Source organism: Podarcis raffonei, chromosome 14, assembly GCF_027172205.1.
Source record: "Podarcis raffonei isolate rPodRaf1 chromosome 14, rPodRaf1.pri, whole genome shotgun sequence".
Lineage (NCBI taxonomy): Eukaryota > Metazoa > Chordata > Lepidosauria > Squamata > Lacertidae > Podarcis > Podarcis raffonei.
In genome coordinates this window covers 36,558,399-36,577,488 of record NC_070615.1, presented here as the reverse complement: position 1 = coordinate 36,577,488, position 19,090 = coordinate 36,558,399, and the positions used below count along the sequence as shown (strand labels likewise).

Sequence of the window (19,090 nt, the reverse complement as noted above, 5' to 3'; positions counted from 1 at the left end):
AGTTGGTTGATGAGGTCAAATGCAACGAGTTTGTCAAGCTTCCTAACTACTTGTGAGCACAGCCAGTCCTAGGCAGAAATGTCCTCCTGAGATACATCAAAATATTGCCATGGGTGTACAGTGCATGCTCAGGTAGCAGATATGCAGGCACACCTTTTTTGCAGGTATGCCATTATAAGCATTAACATTTTTAAAGGACTCTTCTTTCAGGAAGGAAGTTCAGCTGAGAATTAGTTCCCCTTTCATTCAGCCTGATGTAAAAATATTGTGTAATGTGAAAACCCTATCCTCAGAAATCAAACCAATATATAATGATTTTTGCATTTCCCAGGGTCAAAACAACCATCACCTACCCTAGCTAACTATTAGTAAAGACATATGAAGCCCTGATAAATTTTCTTAATTTCAGTAAAGTTATCTTCAGCTTTCTTTATAATTACTATAGTTGTTTCACCTGAGCAGAATTCTCCTAATTGGCCTCAATTTTGCTTTAGAATAAATTCAGTGGCAGCTTGGAAATTTTATTTTAAGAAAACTAGGTTTCACTTGGAGCAAAAGAAAATAAAGCATCTTTTCTATAACACCTTAAAAAGTAAAAGGAGCCAAGGCACCACAACCAAGAAGGCTGTGCTTCAGAATATCACTTCTGAAGTAGGGCATGCATTATTATGGAGCAGCATGCAATCTCCTTCTACCTAAAGATCATATTGTATTTGTACTAGCAAGGGCTGGTCCATCATGCTGCATTTATTTTTCCATTTGCTCATCTCTCAAAACAAGACAACATATAGGCCCTAATATTCTCCTAATTTATATATGTAGAAGGCAATGGAAATTATCTCTCATATCCAGAGTTATAACACTTTTGATTTTATTAGGATGAACAGAGATTTATTATTTCAGAGAACCCTGTAGTTCTATCCAGCTGAAGTGAGTATCACAAATGGAAAATGAAATCTTCCACTCTAAGAAATCAGAGTTGTTATCCCCAAACATCAAGGAACCACAAGCCAGTGTCTTCCCATATTCCCACTCCAGGAATTTTTATATGTACATTATATTTAAGTTACTACCTTGGTACCGCTTCACTTCCAAAGTTATACAACACGTAAATCCATCACACAACGAAAACAGCTGTAAGGACTGATAACTCCTTTTATTACAAAAAACAGAAGCTAAGGAATCCAAAGTCACAAAACTCACAATAAAATCACACTAATTGAACACATTCCTCTGGTGAAAGAACACATTAAAAATCCTACAGATGACATACCAGGGTCTATCATTAGGCTGCTCTATAAATCATGAATCGGCTAAAAAAAGGCTATGTGTCAGGAAGGTAATACACAGCAACTAGCTTATGAAGTTATGCATTCATCTGTGCCATTATTACATATTAGCTTAAGTCATCTGTATGTAAAAGATGCACAAAGCAAGCCACTGTTGTATACTTATACATGGACACCATTCTGCACATAACACTACAGCTCTGGAGTTGAGATGTGCTTATGCAATGAAAACTGGAAGGATCAGGATGCATGAATGTAATTCTTAGAGTAGACTATAAGTCCCAAGGGTGGGCTTATGTACTTATAAAGGAGTTTTGAAAAGTGCACATGCAACAAGCAAATTCTGAAGGACCTCTCTACTGCCTGTACTCAAAAAATAGAGTCCTTTTTAGGCATGAGGGGTACCTATGGCACATACACCTCTAGCTAAAGCACTTAGCAATCTGCATGACAGTAATACTGAGAGACAAATTGCTGTGGGTGCTGTTGACTGCATTCATCACCAGCCCAGGGGAACCTTGCTTACCATGGCTTGTAGAGATAAATCAGGAGTAGCCATTGTGGTGCTCTCCAGATGTTGTTGGACTGCAACTCCAAACAGCTTCAGTCATCATGGCTAATAGTCAGGGATGAGGGAGTTGTAGCCCAACATCATCTGGAGTGCATCACATTGGTTACTCCTGACATAGATGGATGCAGGCAATAATATCAAGTTGCTGAAACACAGCCATATGGATCAGAAGCCTTTTGGGTGGGTGAATTGAAGTTCTTCAGGATTTGTACAGGAAATTAGTTAACTGAATGCAAAGATGCTATTCCCCCCTTCAAATCAACCTATCAAGAAACAAACACAATGTAAATTTATCTAAGCTAGAACCCTGTCACACAACTGGATGGCCAGGAGTGGCATCATACATGCACATATCTAAGTAGTAAGACAAACTGCAGGTAAATCACAATATTCTGTCCCTCATCCCTAAGCTAATGTGCTCAGAGCTTTGGTGGGTTGGAAGTGGGGTGGGAAAGAGAATCAACCAATCAACATCCTGGGGAATGAGACCCCTTGCCAGCTGGCTGCGCCATCAGTAGGGAAAGAGTGCCAAAAATATGGCTAGAATGGGTGTCACTTTAGCTTTCCTCCCTAAGTCCCCCACCGGTACTGCTGCTTTCTCACTCACCTGCTAAATACTTGGGGCTTGTTCTTTTTCTGATGCCTCCTGCTCAGGATGATGAATTCACTTCAGGAAATATTTTGAAACACCTTCTCTCCAAGATGCACACATGCACACGTTCCATCATAGACAATAACCTAAACTGAACTACTGCTGGCCAAAATTCCCATTCAGGGGCTGCCAGTTTTCCCTAACAGCCTGTTCTGGCTACGTTTCAACCCCACCCACCAAAACAAGACCTTCCTCTTCATTTGCCACCCTTATTTTCCTCTCCCATCACCTTAATTCTCTTCTCTCTCTCTCTCTCTCTCTCCTTTCTCCGCTTGTCGTTTCCCCCCCAATCTTGTTTCTATAGAAACGAGATTAGCAGAGGGGGGAATAAAACAGCCCCATGTGACTCAGATTCCAACACTAAAGAATCTCTCTCTCTCTCTCTCTCTCTCTCTCACACACACACACACACACACACACACACACACACACTGGTGTTTTACATAACAAGTCATTGTACAGGGATTTTAAAAAAGAGGGTGGTGGTGGTGAGAGAAAGAGGCAGCAGGGAGTTGTAGAGTCAACAGCAACCCATACTTCATCATTTCAGGATGGGTCTGTAAGGTAAAAGCAGCTTCATCTTAACTTCTCAAACAATTTCAGTATCATTCAAATGAAGCTACAATCGAGTTTTGCTTAAATTATCAACTAAATCAATCCCATTCCCTGATGTGATGTACTGGGAGTGTAAACTGTCTCACTCATTTGCAGGTCCTGGGCACCAGTGCCCTAGTCTCAGCTTCTATATTTTGTTGTGCAACTGTGAGAAACAATATGGGGAGGGGACCTGTGTTGGGAGGGAGACACAGAGAGGGCAACATGGGACCAGCTTCCTGGGTAACATGGCTATAACCCATTATCACTAGAGATAACTTGAAGCTATTCAGTTTCTTAAAACTTCCCTAGCTATGAAGACTAGTTACTAATCATTGGCTCATAGATTTTACAAGTGGGAAAAGTTGGTAGAAAACTACATAAAGATAAAGGGACCCCTGACCATTAGGTCCAGTCGTGGCCAACTCTGGGGTTGCGGCGCTCATCTCACTTTATTGGCCGAGGGAGTTGGCGTACAGCTTCCGGGTCATGTGGCCAGCATGACTAAGCTGCTTCTGGCGAACCAGAGCAGCACCCAGAAACGCTGTTTACCTTCCTGCTGGAGCGATACCTATTTATCTACTTGCACTTTGACATGCTTTCAAACTGCTAGGTAGGCAGGAGCAGGGACCGAGCAACGGGAGCTCACCCCGTCGTGGGGATTCGAACCGCCAACCTTCTTATCTCTAGTGATAATTGGATACCACCTTGATTTCATTGTTCATGTCGATATCACTCATTTTCAACCTCGATATCACCCTGGGCGTTTTGGTCAGGGAGGGGTGATAGTGAGTCCCCGGTACTAAATTACTCCGTAGACACAAGCCACAGTAATTCTGCCCCATTTGGGATTTCTAACTTGTTGAGCTCTATTTCCTCTTTGATGTATGGAGCCATAACACTTTCCTTATAACCTTCTCTGTCCTTCCTATAGAGTACGTATCCAGAGAGAACTGTCTCCCACTGGTTTTCTCCATTCCCTCAAGCTTCCCTTCCACCCACTATATCTATGCTTTCCTCTAAGATCAAGCACTCTAGCTCACTTACTTTGGCTCAGAGGTTTTATGTATAGGAACACCCATACAGTGGTACCTCGGGTTACATACGCTTCAGGTTACATACGCTTCAGGTTACAGACTCCTCTAACCCAGAAATAGTGCTTCAGGTTAAGAACTTTGCTTCAGGATAAGAACAGAAATTGTGCTTTGGCGGTGCGGCAGAAGCAGGAAGCCCCATTAGTTAAAGTGGTGCTTCAGGTTAAGAACAGTTTTAGGTTAAGAACGGACCTCTGGAACGAATTAAGTACTTAACCCGAGGTACCACTGTACTTGTTAACTCTCTCCAAAAGTATTTGGCACATGTGTTTTACCCTACAGTGCTTTGGCCTCTTTGAATCTCTATTGCTAGACTCCATGGGTCGGTCCCCCTCCCCCAGATGCTTGCAGGCTCACTGTGGATAGGCCCGTAAGCCATGTGCTTTTATTTCTACTGTGCACCTGTGGCACTAGTGCATACTTACATCAAACAAATCTGATCCTTACAATTTATGTTGAGCTCAGACTGCACTTCCCCGCCTTCAGATCTGCTTGCACATGTCTCTATTCATTGCATTGTAATGCTTGCCATATAGCATGACAAACTGAGATTAAACTGTATCTACACCAATGCATTCACTATGCTATTAACCTGTAAATCAGTAGTTTTAGGAATCTATAACACAGAATCAGAGAGTTGGAAGGGGACTTGGAAGTTATCTAACTTTCATAATGCAATGCAGGACCCAACTACAGCATTAGTATGTTTTCACCTCTCTCCCATATGGATGCTCATTAGACACAGTTATGTTATGTGCATAGGACTTGATAGACAGTGACTTGTCTAAGTAATAACACTTAGAGCTGAGAGTATATTTGATCACTCCCAGATGACAATCTTGACCAATATACTACCTTCACTTTAAATACTTGGCATCTGAAAGAAACTCTGATGAAACTGTGACTGAGAGCGATGGAGAAGTCACCGTGCATTACCAAACACTGAGCATACTAAAGTTTTCTGCCAACATGCATAGCCAATGTGATGGGCCCATCCTGAAAGCTCCTTAGAGAAGTAGGAAGCAGCAAAAACAGTAAGTGTAAAATAGTAGCAGCATCAGCTTCTTCTGCAGATCCTCCACCAGAAACATAAATTTCATTTTCACAAAATAATGGCAGAAATTGGTCTAGTGCAGAGAATACTGAGGATAAATGTACAAGATGCTGGATCAATCAGGTTTTGAGCCAAAATTTGTGTTGGCTTATCTGTGTGTAGCAGGGAGGATTGTTCTGCATATGGGGTGAACTTGAAAGAGTGCATTTTGGAAGAGAACGTTGTTTAAGCTTCATGGTTCTATTTCAATTTTAGCAAATATCAGCACCAACCCTAATTTGAGATGGGCTAAAAATGTAAAGGTAAAGGACCCCTGGATGGTTAAGTCCAGTCAAAGGCAACTATGGGGTGCAGCACTTATCTCGCTTTTCAGGGAGGGAGCCTGTGTTTGTCCACAGGCAGCTTTACGGGTTATGTGGCCAGCATGACTAAATCGCTTCTGAAATACTTCTGGCAAAACAGAACAGTGTGATGAAAGCCAAAGTGCATGGAAATGCATTTACCTTCCCGCCACAGTGGTACCTATTTATCCACTTGCACTAGTATGCTTTTGAACTGATAAATTGGCTGGAGCTTGAACAGAGCAACGGGAGCTCACCCCGTCACACAGATTCAAACTGCTGACCTTCTGATTGGCAAGCCCAAGAGGCTCAATGGTTTAGACCACAGCGCCACCAGTGTCCCTGGATTAGAGATGGGAAATATATTTGAAGATATATGGAAAATTCACTGTGGACAATGTGAATCAAAACTTCATAATGTATAACTAGAATACACTGCAATGCAGACACCCCTTCAGCGTTCCAGAAACAGCAGGAGTTAGATGTTGCAAGAATACACACAGGTACTGCACCTGGTGTAGCCAGGTAATTTTAAACTGTGAACTTACTGGACTTATGGGCATGTATTTCTCTTCTCCACCATCCCAATACTATGTTTTACAACTGCTTCTATATTCCTCATGCAAAGAGGACAAAAATGCTTGCTAATGCCAATTTTAAAAGGAACAAATAGGGCTGCAATACATCCAGATTTTCCCAGATATTATCGGGATTTCAAAGGCGGAATTTATATCCAGGGAGAATTTCCAAAAGGCGGCACTTTGTCCTGGATCTTAGGCAAGTCAAATGAAAAATCACTTTGGGGGGCATTTTTGGGGTGTCCTGGTTTTTCATTTTTCACATTTTAAATTCCCTTAAACTCATTTAAAATCATTTTGAACGGGCTCTGTCCTGATGGTAAACACATTTACTGTATTTTGAAATAAACACCATTTTTACGTAGAAAATGTTGTTTTTTAAAAAAAGAGGAAATAATAAAATGAGCTGAGCATCTGTAACGGTATATATGCCTGGGTGCCTGGCCCCTGGATAATAAGGAATAAATAATAGTGGTGACCAGCATCAGGCCCATTAGCTAGGCACTGATACTGGGCATTTTTGCCCCTGCACATATTTTCTACCACTCTCTAGCTAGTCATTCGAGGAGCTGTGAAATTCAGTCCCAAGGTCCAGCCCTACCTATCAGCAAAATTACTCCTTTAACAGAGAGTTACAATTAACAGCCCTGTGGATATGGTCTATTTTTAAGTGCAGGCACAGAATCCTAAAGCACAGCCAAGGGGGGTAGGTTGCTGTGGGTTGCTGTGCTGCTCATGGGGAACCTAACAAAGGTATTGGAGAAGTTCTTGATACTTACTGGCAAGCTGGTTTTAACCAAGGGGGAAATTCAACTTTAATATGTGAAAATATGATGTCTTCTACTAAATCAGGCTCTTGTTAATTGTGTCTGCTCTGACACAATGGCAGCTATACAAGGACTTAGGCAGAGAGGTCTTTCTCATGTCTCATCTTTTGGTTCCTTAAGTGCTGAGAATTGAAACTTGTGACCTTAAACATGCAAAGCAAGTGTTCCAATAGTTAAATGCAAAAAAGGATAGGAAATTGGCTTCCAAAGCAAGCTACACTTAAAAAACAAAAAACAGTTCAACCTGAAGCCAGCCCCAAAGTTCTAGCTAGTTTTGTAGCGCAAAAATACTCATCATAATCTCTGATGGTTTTGGAACAAAATTTTGCAAACAAAAATATATGAGAGTTTTTTTAATCAATATTTGTAATATTTCATATAGTTGTAGGAAACAATGGCAGATTGTCATTCTGACACCAGAAAAAAGCAACCCAAACATCATGTTGCAGTTAAATTGGCTTTTAAAATGGGGACAGCCTTGGAAAACAAACAAGACAGAAATTTGTGATGTGAATATGAATATTCCTGTTCATTTATTTTATTTTATCTGAGATCAGATGAGTTGTACCCACTGCTGTCTAGAACACTCTGGAATGTTTGAAGGTTCGCACATTTCAGAGAAATAGAGGAATGTCGTGGGACTGACTGTAAGCTACTATTGTGTTGTTGCCAGCTCCGTTTTCTCATTGTTGAGGAAATATGTTTGTATCTACCCATTTAACAGAAAGCTAACCAAACAGCTCTATGAAGACAACCTTTTACAAAGGTTTCTCTCGCTGATAATTGGAAAATAGCACTGAACATCAAGATATAGCCCACGGTGCCAGGTTGAAAAATATAACACCTTTAACAACACTGAATGCTAAAAAAGTAAGAAAGAAGTAGAATACTAGCATTTCCTGAATTACAGGCAGCTCCCCACTTGCGCAGGGGTTACGTTCCGGTGCCCCACTCACATAAGTGAAAATCGTGTAAGCGGGGAGCACCTTCTTAACACCTTTTAAATGCCCTTTCTGCCACTCTCTCTCCAGTCCAGACCAAAATACTGTATCTAAAAATATCCAACATCTAAAACTGAAGCTCTGGGGCTGGCTGGAGGCTGGAGGATGTATGGAAAAGCAGCTGCTGCTTCTGTGCTACAGCATGCACCAGCTGTTAGGCGGGGAGGTTGAGCAGCCTAAACAAAGCCCCCTGCGCCTCCAGTCTCTTCTCCGCCCTCACTGAAGTTCTCTTTGGGCTCCTGGGAGGGTCTCTTCAAGAGCTATGAAGATTCTCCAGCTCTCTTCCTCAGTTTCCTGGTATGAACTAAATTATTTAATTATTTCCTGGTTCTGCATGTATATGTGGCCGCACATGAGTCAACTGCACACAAGTGGGAGCTGTATTGCTGGACCACTGTTTACCACCTAGACTCTGCCAGAAGGTACCTGAGCACCAGACTTTTTGCCATCTTTTTGCTGCCCTATTTGTCCATATTGCTAAGGTTATTTCTCTTGTGACTACCCACCTTATTTCTGCCTGCAGGAGAACACAGAGAAGCACCTCTGGTGGTTATCTCAGGACATGGGTAAACAAAGCAAGTAAAATAGTTGAAAGCTGACATGTGTTGTAATCAGCTTTTTAGCTTATTGCTCATTTTTATTGTTTCTGAATGCTTTAAAAATTGTTTTTAACAGCTTTTACCAATAGTTTCATTGTTTTATTCTTTTTGTAAAATGCTTTGAGGTGGCTGTTGTTTTAACACTCAAACAACTTCTACAGTGTATTAAACACACAAATGGTATACACATATGGGAAGAGAAATTTCCCTACATGCAGACTGAAGCAGTATACTTCATTCTACCAGCTCAAGACTGCACCACCACAGAATCATTGCACTGCATGAGTAGATCTAACCTAGGATACACAACTTGGAACATTAAGACTAAGGTGGGGAAAGACTTTGGCTCTGTACTTTGGCCCAGGATTTTGTACAATGCTTGAGAAACACAATAATGAAACTTATTTTTGCTTTGAAACATAAATCACTGTTGTCATTGTTTGAAACATAAATCACTGCTGTTGTTGTAAACACAAATTACAGTTGCTGCTGCTGCTGTTGTTGTTGTGAAGAAGATAATTTATATACCCCACCCTTCCTTCCAAATGATAGAAACATTTTGTTAATAAACCAACAAAAAATATTATCAACCAATAATCTCAAGAGTTGCTAGGAAACACAAACATGAGTCTGACCAAACTGCGGGAGGCAGTGGAAGACAGGAGTGCCTGGCGTGCTCTGGTCCATGGGGTCACGAAGAGTCGGACACGACTAAACGACTAAACAACAACAACAGCAACTCTATGCCTTTCAGCCACAACATCCTGGTAAATGAGAATGATTTTACATTTCTCCTGAAAATCAGTACTGAGGGAGGCAGATACATCTCAGTAGAGAGGGCAGTCCACAAACAGGGAACTGCCACTAAAAAGACCATGTGACAGATCAACCCTAACCAGGCAGCCCCAACGGCAGTGTCATCAACAAGGCCTCACCTATTGATCGTAGGGGTCCAAGATGGTTGATACTGGATGAAATGCAGGGTGATGTGGGTTACAGAATGCAACAACTTGGTTGAAAGAAGAGTGGTATGCACTAGGAAATATAAATTAAATTATAGAAATAAAAATTATGTAGAACTCTCATATATGGAGAGCACAGAGCAGCCAAATAAAGATAAGAGAAGTAGCAAACAGTGCCTGTTGGTGTAAATTTTCCACTTGGTACATTTTCTCAATTAACATGTCTATTCTGTTGAAGAATATATAGTCTGTTGTCAAGACCCCATTTCTCAAGAAACATAAGAAGCAACGAGAAAGGATAGTGAGCCTGTTAGCTGCTATAGCAGGAAACCTGGAACCAACTGAATAACTGGCAACTCCAAAGAGTCCTAATGATTTAGCTCCATTCCCCATCTCCCCGGAATGCGCAACGTATGCTGCTTCCATTGTGTATGCTAGAGTTCATGCAAATGTGAGCCAGGAACGACTGGGCTGGATATAATGCACTGAACTTTAGAAAAAGAATAATTGTAGTTCAGACTTTTGGCCTTGTTAGGCATTTTTCTGAAGATCACTGCTTTTACCCCCACCCCGACAGCACCATTTCCCCCTATAAACAGCAGCTAGAGAGAGATTGAACAACATGCCACGAAGTTTCAATATTCTGCCAGATGATGTGGGTCCCTTCTGAAATCAGTGGCAAAGTTAAAAAAGCAAAGCTAAAAAAGAATTTGCTCATATATTTCATTAATTACTGAATGATGTCTTTTATAAGTCATTATCTGTCACTCGCATGTTTATAAAGTTGGAATTTGAGTTCCAGGATCAACAATGTACTGAGGAACACGGAATAACTATTATTTTTATTTAAAAAATATTTGTAAGCAGCATTTCTGGGCCATGTCTGGATTACTTTAATTAATTTATACCAAGTGACTGAAACACATACAACATCCTATAGAGGACAGAGAAGGAATACTTAATTATTCTATTCTGTATAATGGAGATTCTATTGCGCGTAGCATTTTGTTGCAAAATGGTTATATGTCAGAGTTATTCTTGCGGTTAGACCCAATATTGAGAATACTATACTCAAGGAATTGTAATAAACAGGCCTTGTTGTTACAATACACATTGTCAAAATCAGAAAAATACTAAGAATTTATCAGCTGATAAGGGAAGACAACAAATATATGAAATAGAGATTATGGATTAAATCCATCTAAGTCGGGGGGGGGACCTGTGGCCCTCCAGATGTTGCTGGACTACAATTCCCATCATCCCTGACCATTGGCCATGCTAGCTAGGGCTGATGGGTATTGGGGTCTGATGACATCTGGAGGGTGACGGGCTCGCTACCCAATATCTAAGTCATACTCCGATCAGACCCTTGAAATCAACGCACATGACTTCAATGGATCTGCTCTGAGTATGTTTTAGTTTAATTTAACCCTGCATGTTTATATAGTAAATTCTCCCAGGATACATTTGGTTGACCCTTTAACCTATTTTATTGGCTATTTTATTGGCTTTTAAAATTAAAATAAATTAAAATACAGTTTCTTATTTATACACTGCCTTTCTGCCAATGCATTCAAGGCAATTTACAATCTATTTTACCAAAACTAAAAAATATGACAGACATAATAGAACAGTTACCTCAGGCTGATTTTTTTTGAGGGGGTGGGGTCCTTGGTGTGTGTGTGTGTGTGTGTGTGTGTGTGTGTGATGGCATGGACACCCCTGGCTTTTCCTCAGCATACACTGACCTAAATGTTTTTTTCAGAGCAAATCATCCAGATACAACATATGGTTTCCCCAACATATCCTTCCAACAAAATCTTTAGATCTTCAAATGCATTGAAAATGCTAGTTCTGCTGATCTGTCTGACAACTTAGAAAAACTTTTTGATCAAATTAGAAGAGACTGGAAGTGCCATATAAAGAAATGCAAGTGTTCTAGAACAACCTTAACACTAAAGTGAGCACTACATGGGACTTAGGTCACATTTGCACCACACATTTTAAGCACTATGACACCAGTTTAAACTGGCATGGCTTCCCCCAAATAATTCTGGGAGCTGTAGTTTCTTAAGCATTCTGAGAGTTGTTAGGACACCCTATTCCCCTTCACAGAGCTACAATTCTCAGAGAGAAGAGGGATTGATTGTTAAACCACTTGGTTGATTGTTAAACCAATTGGAGCTCTGAGGGGGTGGAAGGGGTCTCCTAACAATTCTCACCACCCTAACAAACTAGAATTATGTAGGGGAAGCCATAATTGTTTAAACAATGTCAAAGTCCTTACATATAAAGAGTGACTGTGGCCTTAGTTCTTAGGAGCCAACTCCTAGGCTGTCCCCCCCCCCAAGTTGATGGTTATTGCCATTCAAATGGTGTGCATGTGCCATGTCATGTGGGGCGAAGCTTACCTCCCCCCCCCATAATATTTTATTGAAGTTGGCACCCCTGCTTTAGTTTCTTGTGTCCTGTCTATGCAATACATAAATGCAGTGGGAAAATCTTGGTAAGCAAACATCACAGTGTTGGAGACTAACACTGTGAAACCAGCTAGTCATTAAATCATCTAGTTACTCAGAGCTCATCTCCAGCAAGTTTCCTGTTACAGGCCAGAGCCCACACACAGCTCCACTGATTATCTCTGTCCCCAACTTACAGTGTCGCTACCCTTCCTAGTCCTCTCTTTTCGTCAGCTCTACTGGTTGAGATCCTGGAGTTGTCATGCTGGATGTCTCTAAAATCTAACCTGCGGTAGAACACATGCCTTAAAACATTTCCAATCTTTTTAGGGGAGTTATTCTATTGTTTAGTCTGAGCCCAGTACTTGCACTGGAGCCTGTTCTTGGTTTTGGAGGCCAAGCCTCCAAAGATCCTGTCAGGAATGGAAAACTTTTGTTATTCTGGGCTGCAACTCAGCCAGCATTTTCCAAGTTCAGGAAAGCAGTGATGTGGTTACACAGATTTAGCCACAGAGTCTCAATGGTTTTCCTCTTTGGATGTGCATCAAGATCCTTTAGTGGACCACACTGCCTGATATAATCAGTCACTATCTGGAATTCCAGGCAGGTGCCAGGAAACATGTGCTTGCTTGTGCATAATGTATAAAACAAAAGAATGAGAGAAGAGACAAGCATACTGAAAAAGCTGGAAATCTGATAATTCAGCACACAATGAAACCTTGAATGGGACGGGGCTGCGTGGAAAGGTAGTGGGACTAATTTGAAGGGCCTCTTACACAAGGACAGATGGGGTGAACTAAGGATTGAGACAGAATAGGGAAGAAAGGTGCTACTTACCCGGATAAGAAAAGCAAAAGAAACCAATTGAGAATACACCACACATGCAACAAGTTCAGAGCACTGTCAGACTTGTTCCATGCTTTCCCCAATTCTTTATTTCCTATACAAGCATGATGAAGCTCTTTTGAGTTATGATGTCATGGAAAGGTAATGATCATACTGGATGTTACTGTTTTTGCTCATGGGTAGACCTGGGAGATGTATCAATACATCACCCAGGACCAGCATGAGGTGCAGATCACAATGGTGACTTTATGTGGGTTTATATTGCAGGTGAAACTGAGGTTGCTCCTGAGTCCCTCTGCTACCAGCGCCGCTTTCAACATCGGGTCACCTGTAGCAGAGGTACTGCCGGGTAAGGCCATTACTATATGTAATGTTGTTTTAACAAGCCTTTTCTGCAGCTCCCTGCTTGTGGAATGCTTTCCCCAGGGAGGTTTTCTTGGTGTCTTTATTCTATATCTTTAGGCACTAGGCAAAAACGTTCTTCTTCAACCAGGCCTTTGGCCTCTGCTTGACTAACATCCTATATCCTTTTAGATGTGTTTGTGGGATGGGGTGGGGAAGGGTGCTTATTGTTTGGTTTTTATTATGAATTTTGTGTTTTTACCTTGTATTTTTATGTTGTGAACCACCCTGACATCTATGGATGAAGAGTGGTATCCAAATTTAATGATGATGATGATGATGATGATGATGATGATGATGAAATGTAAAAGGTCCCCCCCTCTCATAACACGAGAACTGGGAAGCTGAATCTAATGAAGCTGATTGTTGGAAGATTGAGGACAGATAAAAGAAAGTACTTCATGTACAAGTTAAACAAAGGAACACACTGCCAAAGGAGGCAATGATGGCCACAAACTTAAATGGCTTTAAAAGAGGATTGGACAAATTCATGGAGAAAGCTATAAGGGGGTGCATTATATTTTGTGTTGCTGTTATGTTGCTTTTTGTGCTTTATGTTGCAAACCACCCTGTGATGTTTGGATGAAGGGTGGTATATAAATTTAATAGCATGAATAAGTAAGTAAGTAGTTAGATAAATACTAGTCATGATGGTTATGCTCTGTCTTCATCGTCCGAGGCAGAAAGGCTTCTGAATAACAGTTTCTGAAAACTGCAGAACAGGGTAGTGCTTTTGTGCTCAGGTCCTTTTAAAAATAGTCACTGTTTGTAAAATCTTTGCAATAACAGCTTTAGATTTAGCTCTTTTCCCACCAAGAACAAACAGCAAAACATAAACCAGTCCAGTTCCAATGTAACAAATTGTTTCATGTCTTTGATAAAACTGATGGCTAAGATCTTGGGCATTCACTACAATGTAGTACAATTAAGTAGAGTTTCACAATTTAATCAAAGAACAAAAATAAGCAAGACATCCACCTAACCCCTTTCCAAACTTAAAAAATATATTTGGTTGTAAACTCCAGTGAGTATGGTCCAGTACCCACAATCCCGGAATAAGACACAGTCACTTTCTGTTGGCCTTTCAATGGAATTCAGTGTTATAATTGGTGTGGCTGATTGGTAGTAGGAATGTGTCAGAGTAAGGAGTTAATGCACTGTCACATAGGTGGACTGTATATACTAAAGAGCATGCCAAATCAGCTACTACACTTGAGATTTCCCTAATTTTTACACTGGTTTTCAGGAAAAGCTGGCAGCAGAAGTAAATTAATTCATGCTGGAATTTACCACTCGCTTACTGCTAAAACGTCTGGTGGATATGCCCAGTCATTGTAAGGTTTTGACTTGAAGGACAATATTTCAGTATTAAATTAATAGTGGGAGACCCAGCAGTACTTTATTGCAGTTTACTCTGTAACGCTTGGACAGACAGTGCGGCCAGTTTGGAAGTCAAGTGTAATTACTCCTGCCCTCTTGGGCAAAAAACAGTTGGGTGCCCTTTCTACATGCCAAGGAACATAAGAGAGCAGAAGCTTAATCCTTGCTGTAGTGGACTTGTGATTACAGAAGCAAAATATTGTACTGCTCAAAATGGAGCAGCAGTAGGCTACTGCTGTTTTAAATGATGTGTTCAAATGTACACATTGAGCTATTATAAAAACTGCTATAATACATAGGAATCAGTGAAACATGGAGGCCATTTTCACTCCCTCCTTATGTTTCAACTTCAAATGAGTGCTAAAAAGTTTGCCAGAAATTTCATTCCTCTAAGGATTCAAAATGAGCAAAAATATCTCTGCAATGCAAGCCAGCTCCATGTGTCCTCTCTTGAAGTTCCTTTAGACAATGTGTGCGGGGGTTGGCTTTTTGTTTGTTTTTTTGTAACTGCAAATTTAAATGATGTTTGTACTATTACAACAGTTTCTGAAGTCCACTGAGAAGGTAACCAAAAGGAAAATGCAGCTTACTCAAATATGTTCTTCTCTCCAGTAAATCTCCAGTAAGAGAAATGTTGGGTTTCCAGAACTCTGCCAAATGTGAAAGCCCTATTATGAAAGGCACCAGGCACCCTCAGGATAAGAAGGGAAGGAGGGGAGAGAAAGCCTTGACCCCAAAGAACAACTGCCTGTGTGTGGCATTCATTCAGCATCCCATCCTCTCTTCTTCATTATGTCCATAGCTTGAACCTCTGTTTTCTTTCCACGGCTAAGGAATGCCATAGAGGTAGAGAGACTAGAAGGGGATTTGTGATGCAATAAAAACATTCCTGCCTGTAAAGCATGAAACCCCAAAAGTTTATAGGAAACCACTGTCTTTGGATGTCTGCATATCTTCAGGCATCCTGGGAGCTGTAGTTGAAAGAAACCGAGAAAAGCAAGGGACAGATAATGATAGTTTCTGGATGAGCGCTGTGTGACTATTGGCTCCCACATGAAAGCTCAAAAACTGGGATGCTGAGCATGTTTCTGCAGCCAATTGAGAGGCAAGCTCCCTGGTGTCTAGGTCACAAGAGGCATCTAGAGAAGAGCCTTCATGGAAGAGAGGGAGGGAGGGAGTTACAAGCTCCCACTCTTTTTTCTTGATTTTCTGGGAAGTTTTTTCAAGCCTGAAAAAATGTGTGGAGAACCTATTCTACTTAAGGGGAATTTCAGTCTTCTTGTACATAGGATTTAGCAGTGCAAAACCACTAATTCACTATACATTTCCAATTATTATTATTACTATTTTTAAGTAAATTGCTGTACTGCCCTTTATCTGAGGATTAGAGGGTGGTTTACAATATAAAAATGCAAAAATACACAACATAGAAACAACCCCTTGAATAACGCCCCCCCCCCATTTAAAAGGCCATTGATTGTTTAATTAGCCAATGGCTTGGGAGAACCCAAAAGTTTTTGCCTGGCACCTAAATATGCGTAATGAAGGGACCAATTGAGCCTCCCTGGGGAGAGCATTCCACAAATGGGAAGCAACGACAGAAAAAAAAAAGCCCATTCTTCTGTTGCCACCCTCTGGGCCTGTCATGGAGGAAGCACACAAAAAAGGGCCTCACATGATGATTGCAGGTTCTGGGTTGATGCATATAAGGAGAGGTGATCCTTGAGTTATTGCAGCCCTGGGCCATTTAAGGCTTTATTAGTCTAAAGCAGTACTTTGAATTGGGCCCAGAAATTAATTAGCAGCCAGTGCATTTGGGCCGTATTGGTGTTATATTATATAATCTGGCCCCTGTGAACAACCTGGCCACTGAATTCTACACCAATCTTCAGAGGCAGCCCCATATATTTCAGTAACCTAGAGGTTACCAGAGCATATCCCTGTCCAGATAGGGGCATAGCTGGGCCACCAGCTGAAGGCACTCCATGCCACCTGAGCCTCAAGCAAAAGCAATGGATCCAGAAGTACTCCCAAACTATGTACCTGCTCCTTCAGAGGGCGTGTAACCCCATCAAAAGCAGGCCACCTCCCATTGATCTAGTCTAGGGAACCACCCACTAACAGTGCCTCAGTCTTATCTGGATTGAGCTTCATTTTATTGGCTCTCATCCAGTCTATAACTAAGTGAAGACATTGGTCCAGCATATCCACTGCCTCACCTGCAGATGTAAAGGAGAAGCATAGCTGTGTGTCATCAGCATATTGCTGACAAGGTACTCACAAACTCTGGATGAACCCAGTTAGAGGTTTCAGGTAGATGTTAAACAACATGGAGGATAAAATCAAACCCGGAGGACCCCACACTGAAGGCTCCATGGGGCCAAAGAGCACTCCCCAAGTATCACCCTGTGGAAACGGCCAACCAACTCAGACAGTCACTCCAGAAGGTCAATGGTATTGAAAGCTGCTGGGAGGTCGAGGAAAATTAACAAAGACACATTTCCTCTGTCTCTATCCTGACAGAGGCCATTACACAGGGCAACCCAAGCAGTTTCTGGTCCAAAACAGGGCTTAAATTCCAACTGAAATGGATCTAGAAAATCAGTTTCCTCCAAGAGTGCTTGGATCTGGTCTGTGTCTACCTACTCCAGAATCTTACCCAAGAAGAGATCAGCAACTGGCTGGTAATTACTTAGTTTTATCAAATCCTGGGGAAATTTCTTAAGAAGCGTGTTTACCACTGACTCCTTCAAGTAGGCAGGAGGGGCAACCCTCTATCACAATGAGGAATTAATCACCTCCTTGGCCCAGGCAGCTGTCCCCTCCCTGCTAGTTTTGATCAGCCAAGAGGAGCAAGGGTCCAAACACCTTGGCCACATCCTTGAGCCTTACTAACTGAAACTCATCCAACATAACAGGGCTAGACAGTGCACTTAACACCCCTTGAGATTACCTTGCTATAACTGTGGAGTCAAGATATCAGTGGATGCAAGTAATTTAATCCTTAAAATGCTTTGCAAACAAGTCACAGTGAACTATCCTCAGTTCTGTCACCTTTTTCGGACCAGACTGTAAAAGGCCCCACATGACCCACAGAAGCTCCACTGGATGACACAATGAGGATGCAATGGAAGCAGCAAAATATGCTGTCTTTGCTGCCTTCACTTCAACTAGTTAGGCTCGATGCTGAGCTCTCACCAGTGTTTGCTTGCTTTCGACTGGAGTTTTCCTCTACACATGTTGAAGCTGTTTCCCAACTTGCTTCCTCGTCCTAAGCTCTGGAGTAAACCAAGTAGCCAAACAGGCTGTAAGAGGCCGCCATTACTGAATAATGACAAAGGGTCCACTAAACCCCGACTGTCAGTTGTTACTTGGTGTGCTGGTAGTAGGGCATGGCTAAGTAGGCACTGTGCAGCAATTAGGCTGGTGAATTGCCAGCAGAATCCCACAAAGGCAGATATCATCACTGTCCATTCCAGGTACTATCTATTAACTGTGCACTTACATGGTACTTCCTGAGTTGTATCTGTCTCTGCTTTTCCCAACAGCCACTTGGGGTGGCATCTACTCACTGGTCCCTGCCACATCTTACCGCCTGCCACAGATGTAAGGTGTATTCACACCAGCTATTTTCCCCAACGTATATCCAGTGTTTGTAACACTGACTCAACTGCTGAAATTTTGCACATGTGGACTGCAAATGCAGTGGAAAATGTTCCATTGCTACACGGTGCACATTTTTTCCATTGCTTAATTTTTCCATGGATTTTTTAATTTTATTTTTAGAAATGTTTTGTTTCCTAAAATTAATTAGTAACATAATGACTGAATAAAACAGGAGCCAAATTGTGCAACTGAAATGGATACTAAACTAGTCTAAAATCAAAGTTGTAATTACCCTCATTCACAAAGCTGACTATGCCTAGGAAGCACATGTACTTAAGTACAACACTTTTGAGGCCTTCTAAATTAGTATGTTAACAGTTTCAGTGCCTTCATCTCTCTCCTCCCCTGCCAACTTTAAAATTGTAAATGAAATCTATACTATTGAGTTATGTCTTAAAATATTTACAAGTATTCTTATAAACATAATTTCCAAGCAAAGTTATAAATTTATTTGGACTTAACATTTAAACCACATTAAGAATACTATACAGCCTCACCAGATATTTCAGTTCTTTTGACTAGTGAGGAAAACTGAGATATTTATATAGCACTTAAAATTAAGACAGCATTTTTCTTTAGCTTTGTTAACTAAAAAAGGGCAAACTTACTAAAATCAGATTTCAATCAAAAAGGGGAAATGGAAAATTTGTTTCAAAATTTTCTGGTAAACCCATTAAGCCCAGGGGCAAGTAACCTACTGGGGAAGCAACAGGTTGCCTCTTCATACCCTTAAAACAACTTTGAAAAGGAGATCTAATAAAGACATAGGATAAGC

General features: G+C 41.2%; 1 protein-coding gene across 13 annotated transcripts in view; it reads right to left on the bottom strand.

Annotated features, from left to right (window-relative positions):
* Positions 1 to 19,090, bottom strand: part of LOC128401994 (ankyrin repeat and fibronectin type-III domain-containing protein 1-like) — a 315,884-nt gene that overhangs the window by 76,619 nt on the left and 220,175 nt on the right. For 2 of the 13 annotated variants that reach the window (XM_053365692.1, XM_053365694.1), the window contains exon 1: positions 2,468 to 2,782. The exons of the other annotated variants lie outside the window; for them this stretch is intronic. The gene's annotated coding sequence lies outside the window, so the exon portion shown is untranslated. Of the gene's footprint in view, positions 1 to 2,467; positions 2,783 to 19,090 lie in introns of those variants that run through there. 13 annotated transcript variants of the gene reach the window in all.